The following is a 7088-nucleotide window of genomic DNA, read 5'->3' on the forward strand; positions in this document are numbered from 1 at the left end:
CTCCACAAAAAAGAAAAGCCACCGCAATGAGAAGCCCGCGCACCACAACGAAGAGTAGCCCCCGCTCACCACAACTAGGGAAAGCCTGCGTGCAGCAACAATGACCCAACGCAGCCCAAAATAAATAAATTTATAAAGAAAAAAAAGATTAAACGACACAAAGTCTCCGTCACGTTCCCTGCCCTGCAAAAAAAGCAACACCGTCACTGATGCCTGCTGAAAACCACGGTGAGAGGCCAGCCCAGGACCTCAGCTCACTCAGCACGCCCACAGATACCTTGTGCCACCTGCCCTGCTAACCAGGGCTACCGTCAGCATCTCAGGGCTGGAAGTGCCTTCAGGACAGGGACCGTGACCCGTGCATTGTAACACCCAGGCCAGCATCTAGTCCAGAGCGGGCGTGCCGTTGGTGTCGGCCGTGGAATGAGCGGATGAACTCTACGTGGCACGAGCTGCACGGGCACCAACTGCCCCAAGAGCGGGGCAGAGATCGCTGCAGACTTCTGGGCTCTGGCTCAGCACCAGCATCAGCAGGAGGCACTTCAGGAGTGTGTGCAGCAAAACTGAAAGCCCAGGAAATGCATGGAGGCCCACCTGGGGGAGCCAGGTGGGAGAAAGAGGATGTGGGAGGGTTGAGGGGTTGAGGTCGGGTGTGACAGCTGTGGATGTAAAGCTCGAGCCTGAACTCTATTTCTCAGGCAGTGATGAGCCACTGGAGTTTTCCAGGGAAGAGCCCAGAAGTGGTTTGAATAAAGGCAGGAAACCCGGCTAGGACCACAGTGACGGGGCGGCAGGGAGGGCCGGGCCTGGGGAGCAGAGGGCGCTTGGGAGGGGAGGCGTGTGTGCAGGCCTGGTCCCGGGGCTGTAGCTCCCAAGGCAGCCCTTCCCCATCGGGGCCCAGACGCTGCACCCTGGGCAGCAGCGTGGCTTGGCCCGTCTGCCGCCAAACGTTCTGTGTTCCTGAGTGTCTTCTTCGTCTCAGGCTTGTCAGGCACTGGAGACCTTTCAGAACGCCCTAGATGCAAACCACCCACCACAGACACACACACACACACACACGCACACCCACAACTTCTCAACTCCCACCTTCACTGCTAAAGAAGGCCTCTTCTCCCCGTGGGCCCTCATCCCCTGGGACCCAGTTCACAAGGTCACCCACATGTCCACCCCCGCAAACCTTCAGGCTCTTGTGCAGCGACTTCCTCCTTTGAAACCTGTGCCCTCTCCTCTCCTTTATCCAACTCTGGTCTGCTTTTCGCTGGTATCCAGCAGCTTCCCGGATGTGGGAGGGCTCTAGCACCCGGTTCAGAACCCTCCTCTCCGCCACAACTGCTATGACGACCCTGGGGCATTTTGGGTGGTATCTTCCAAGTGCCTCTCTCACCTATGCCCTTCTCTCGAGTCAAGGCCATGACCACCTCTGAGCAGACCCAAACCATCCTCCGCACCACAGACAAAGAGATGATGGCATGTCCCTGCTTAAATGCCTTCAGAGGACTTCCCATCAGGATGGCAGACTGACTGACCCGAGATCCTGACTCCTACTCTTAACACATAAAACTGCCAGATAAAATACTTTTAGACTTTTAAATAACTGAGCCGGAATGCAAAAATAAATGTGAAGAGAGACCCTGCGGCTGTGAGGGAAGAGTTATAGCTACGGGATTTAGAGAAGTTGTGCTGAGGAAACAAGAATTAGCAGTTAGGACCTACCAGGGGAAGGAGCCTTGGCGAAACCGCAGGCTCTCAACTATCAGGGAGCCTTAAGAACAGAGCCTTACCCAAGCCACAACCCAATTCATGACAGTGGACTCTTAAAAAATTGGAAAATTTTAGAGGTACGCATAACCTTCTTTTTGTGTCAGTTTTGGTAGATTGTGGGTCGATGTCCTATCGTTTGGGGAAATTTTCAGGCGTTATCTCTTCAGACATTACTTCTCCATTCTTTCTTCTCCTCTGGGACTCTACATATGTGTATTTTTTACTCTTGCCATTTCCTGCATTGTGAATCTCTTCGGTTCTTCAGTTACTTCTTCTTCCTCTTGTCACTCCACCCTCTCAATTATTTTCACTTTTGTTCCCATCGTTATCGCTTGGTGCTTCTTAGCAGTACCAGCTACACACTGCCGTTTTTACGGTTGCTTCCAGACATCCTGGGCTTGAAATAAAGCTACTGTACTACTATACTCTATACAGTACTGTACATGAAAGTGCACAAAAGCGCAACCATTTGTAGAGGATGTACACGCGTGACAAAGTATGCCAAACACGTGAACTAACTTACGTGATTGGACATGCGAATGCACATTCGCATCTTTGAAAGTTCACAACTTGAAGGTTTGTATGTAGGGGACTTACTGTACAGGGAACATATCTCAACATAATAAAAGCTATTTATGATAAACCCACAGCCAACATAATACTCAATGGTGAAAAGCTGAAAGCCTTCCTGCCAAAATCTGGAACAAGACAAGGATGCCCACTCTCACCACTTCTATTCAACATAGTATTAGAAGTCCTAGCAACAGCAATCAGACAAGAAAAGGAAATAAAACGTATCCAAATTGGAAGGGAAGAGATAAAATTGTCATTATATGAAGATGACGTGACACTATATATAGAAAACCCTAAAGACTCCACGCGAAAACTACTAGAACTGATAAACAAATTCAGCAAGGTAGTAGGATACAAGATTAACATACAGAAATCTATTGTATTCCTTATACTAACAATGAAATGTCAGAAAGAGAAAGTAAAAAAGCAATCCCTTTAAAAATCCCATTAAAAAAAAAAAACTTAGGAATAAACCTGACCAAGGAGGCGACAGACTTATATGCTGAGAATTATAAATCACTGATAAAGGAAACTGAAGATGATTCAAAGAAATGGGAAGAGATCCCATGTTCTTGGACTGGAAGAATTAATATTGTTAAAATGGCCATACTACTCAAAGCAATCTACAGATTTAATGTGATCCCTATCAAATTACCCATGACGTTTTTCACAGAACTAGAAAAAACAATCCTAAAATTTATACGGAACCATAAAAGACCCAGAATTGCCAAAGCAATCCTGAGGAAAAAGAACAAAGCAGGAAGCATAACCTCCCAGACTTCAGACCATACTACAAAGCAACAGTGATCAAAACAGAGTGGTATTGGGACAAAAACAGATGTATGGATCAATGGAACAGAATAGATAGCCCAGAAAGAAACACGCACACCTATGGTCAATTAATCTTAGAGAAAGGAGGCAAGAATATACAATAGGAAAAAGACAGTCTCTTCAGCAAGTGGTGCTGGGAAAGCTGGACAGCTGTATGTAAATCAATGAAGTTAGAACAGTCCCTCACACCATACACAAAAATAAACTCAAAATGGCTTAAAGACTTAAATATAAGACATGACGCCATAAAACTCCTAGAAGAGAACATAGGCAAAACGTTCTCTGACATAAATCATACTAATGTTTTCTTAGGTCAGTCTCCCAAGGCCGAATAAATAAAAGCAAAAATAAACAAATGGGACCTAATCAAACTTATAAACTCCTGCACAGCATAGGAAACCATAAACAAAACAAAAAGACAACCTACGGCATGGGAGAAAACCTTTGCGAATGATGCGACCGACAAGGGCTTAACTTCCAAACTATACAAACAGCTCATACAACTCAAACAATCCAGTCAAAAAATGGGCAGAAGATCTAAATAGACATTTATCCAAAGAGGACATATAGGGGACTTCCCTGGTGGTGCAGTGATTAAGAATCCACCTGCCAGTGTAGGGGACACGAGTTTGAGCCCTGGCCCGGGAAGATCCCACATGCCACGGAGCAACAAAGCCCGTGCGCCACAACTGCTGAGCCTGCGCTCTAGAGCCTGTGAGCCACAACTACTGAGCCCACGTGCCACAGCTACTGAAGCCTGCGTGCCTAGAAGCTGCAACAAGAGAAGCCACCGCAATGAGAAGCCTGCGCACCGCAATGAAGAGTAGCCCCCGCTCACCGCAACTAGAGAAAGCCCGTGAGCAGCAATGAAGACCCAACACAGCCCCAAACAAAAATTAATTAATTAATTAAATTTTTTAAATGCTTGGGGATTATGGCAGAGGCGCCCTAAGACCACTCCCAGGTTTGACAATTCAGGGGATTCAGCATATACTCCTGCTTACAGCTACGATTTATTACAAAGAAAGGATATAAAGCAAAATCAGCACAGAAGATAGACTCAGGGGGCAAAATGTGAAGGAAACCCGGCACAAGCTTTCAAGAGTCTTCTCCCTGTGGAGTCACACAGGACGAACTTAATTCCTTGAGCAATGAGTTGGGACCACACACGTGCAATGTTGTCTGTCAAGGAAGATTATCAGAGACTCAGCACCCAAGGTTCTCACAGGGGCTGATCATACAGGCACCCTCTGCCTAGCAGGTACCAAAATTCCAGACTCTCAGAAGGAACTCAGAACCTCAGCATAAGCCATGTTGTTTGAACCAACAGTTTAGGTACAGTGAGCCATTCTTACCAGTTTATCAGTTCTGAGAATTACGGGAACTCTCCCGAAATCAAATTTCCAGATGACAGCCAAGGCCATATTCTTCTTTTTTGAAGAAATATGGACTTTAATGAAGATTCTTTCCCTTCGGTATAAGTGAGGCCTGTGAAAACTGAAAACATCCAAACAAAAAGAAAAGAAGAAAAGGGAGGTGAGGATTTCGATAGCCCACGCTCCCTTATCCACAAGGCCTAAGGACAGGGCAGGGCCGGCACCCCTGCAGTTGCGGCAGGACTCTCCTGGAGAAGGGATTCAGTAACTGCAGGTTTTAAGTGTCCCGCCCACCCACCCAGCCTTGCGTGGGAGGTCCACGTTTCTCTAGCCCCAGCTCACACTCGAACTCTCTCAGCCTCTGGTCTCGCAGAAAAGATAACGCTACCGGCAAAGGCCGGGGTGAGGAAAATGCTGATAGTTGTGAAAGGGCTTTGAAAAGTCAGAAAGGTGATGTATAAATCGATTATTATCATTCTGTGCTCAGGAATAAGCTATGGAAAACAAATTAGGAAAGTAAATCTACAGCCCTAAAATATATGCATATAAAATAAAAAATAAATGCAGTTCCAAATCCGCTGATGGTATCTGAGAATTGTCTACCGCTTTGGAGTCTCAATGCCCCGGTTCCCACCTCCACAAAATCCACCTAGGATGACTCTTCGGTCACCCCCCCCACCCCAGCAGGAGGAGGCAGGGCAGAGGCTACAGGGGGAAGGGCTATACTTTGGCTCTAGAGTATAGCATGCATGCAACATGGGAGGGGTGGGCTTACCAAATGTATATATAGACCCCCTGGGGTGAGGGGCCCCACCCAGGAGGCACTGAGCACGGGAGGGGTCCATCTCCCTGCTGGCTGGGAGGGGGCTCTGAGGAAATCTCTAAGGGCTGCATACCCCAGGGAGAGGGGGCAGCTGCCGTTCCTGCCTCTGTTCCAAGCAGACCTTTCGAAGGACAGCGGTCTCAGGCCTGCCGTGTTAACTCCTTTCTTCACAGTGATAAACTTAACAAATACGTGCAATGCCTGTCTACTGAAAACTACAAAACACGTCTGAGAGAAATTTTAAAAGACCTAAATAAATAGAGGGATGTACCAAATTCGTGCCTCAGACTCAATACTGATGGCAATTCTTTACAAACTGATCTGGAAGTTCAACACGATCCCAGGCAAAATCCTAGCAGGCTTTATCGTAGACACCGACAAACACCTTAAATTTACAGAGAGAGAAGCCGGTTGGAGCCTGCGACGTCGTGCCGTTGTCTATTCTTCAATCACTATGTCCAGTGACACAGATGTTTCTCTTTCTTCATATGATGAAGATCAGGGATCTAAACCTATCCGAAAAGCTAGAGAGGCACCATTTGTCCCATTGGAATGGCAGGTTTTGCAGCAATCGTTGCATATGGATTATATAAATGGAAGGGCAGGGGCAATACTAAAGTGTCTGTTCACCTGATCCACTTGCACGTGGCAGCCCAAGGCTTTGTTGTGGGAGCGGTGACCCTGTATGGGCTCTTCCATGTATCGAGAATTCTGGGCAAAACCTAAACCTTAGAAGAGGAGATGCCGTCTTGGTCTTGGTGGTGCTTGCTTTAGTTAGACATCTCATATTGAGGTTATATGTTTATGTTGAAAATAAATTCTGTGGGTCGGACAATAACATGGTGATTTGAATATTGGCTTCCTTTCTTGCAGGCTTGATTTGCCTATAGTGACTAGTTCACTAGCTAGGTCATTCAGGGGAGTCAGATTAGCACAAAAACATGTCACTTTTAAATGCACTCGATAGTGGTACAATGTCCACCTTCTTAAACTCTTCTGATAAAATTAGTTGTAAAGAGGACCACATGCCAAAGCTGAAAATGCTCCCAGTTGCTGCAGAATATCATATGCTTTTGATGTAATGTAGGAATCCTATTTACCCCAGTTAATTTAACTCTTTCTGACTGCCTTGTGGACTGAGTACTGTTTTTAAGGTCTGGTTGGCTCTTGAAGAACGCTTTCAGAACAGTGCACGGAATACAACATTATAAACCTCCCGGCAACTATGTGTGTGTTTTTAAACCAAACCTAAAGAGCTGGTAACAGCTGCTTTGAAGTAGTATCTGTTTCAGAATCATAGTTGTAAACATGAGAATAACTTAACTGTAGATCCCCGTTTAGCTCTTCTGTAATTGCAGAATGATAGTTTGCTGCTGTTATATTAGAATAATTTTTAAATGGCATTTTGAAATAGAAGTGTGTATTTTAAGTGCTAATGCAAAGGCAAATGAAAAATACTTAAAAAAATTTATATGGAAATGCAAAAGAATTAGAAAAGCCAAAAGAATCTTGAAAAAGAAGAAAAAAGTTGGAAGACCTGATTTCAAAATTCACTCTAAGGCTATAATAATCAAGACAATGTGATACTGTCCTAAGGAGGGACATATAGATCAGTGGAACAGAATAGAGAATCCAGAAGTAGACCTACACATATTTCTTTTAAAAATGGTAGGGCTTCCCTGGTGGCACAGTGGTTGAGAATCTGCCTGCTAATGCAGGGGACA

The 7088-nt window shown here is 45.7% G+C and overlaps 1 pseudogene; it reads left to right on the forward strand.

The window, feature by feature from the left end:
* Positions 1 to 4706: 4706 nt before the first annotated feature.
* On the forward strand, positions 4707 to 6853 carry LOC114487899 (HIG1 domain family member 1A, mitochondrial-like; annotated as a pseudogene).
* The last annotated feature ends 235 nt before the right edge of the window (positions 6854 to 7088 follow it).

The sequence above is a fragment of the Physeter macrocephalus genome, chromosome 15 (genome assembly GCF_002837175.3).
Source record: "Physeter macrocephalus isolate SW-GA chromosome 15, ASM283717v5, whole genome shotgun sequence".
Lineage (NCBI taxonomy): Eukaryota > Metazoa > Chordata > Mammalia > Artiodactyla > Physeteridae > Physeter > Physeter macrocephalus.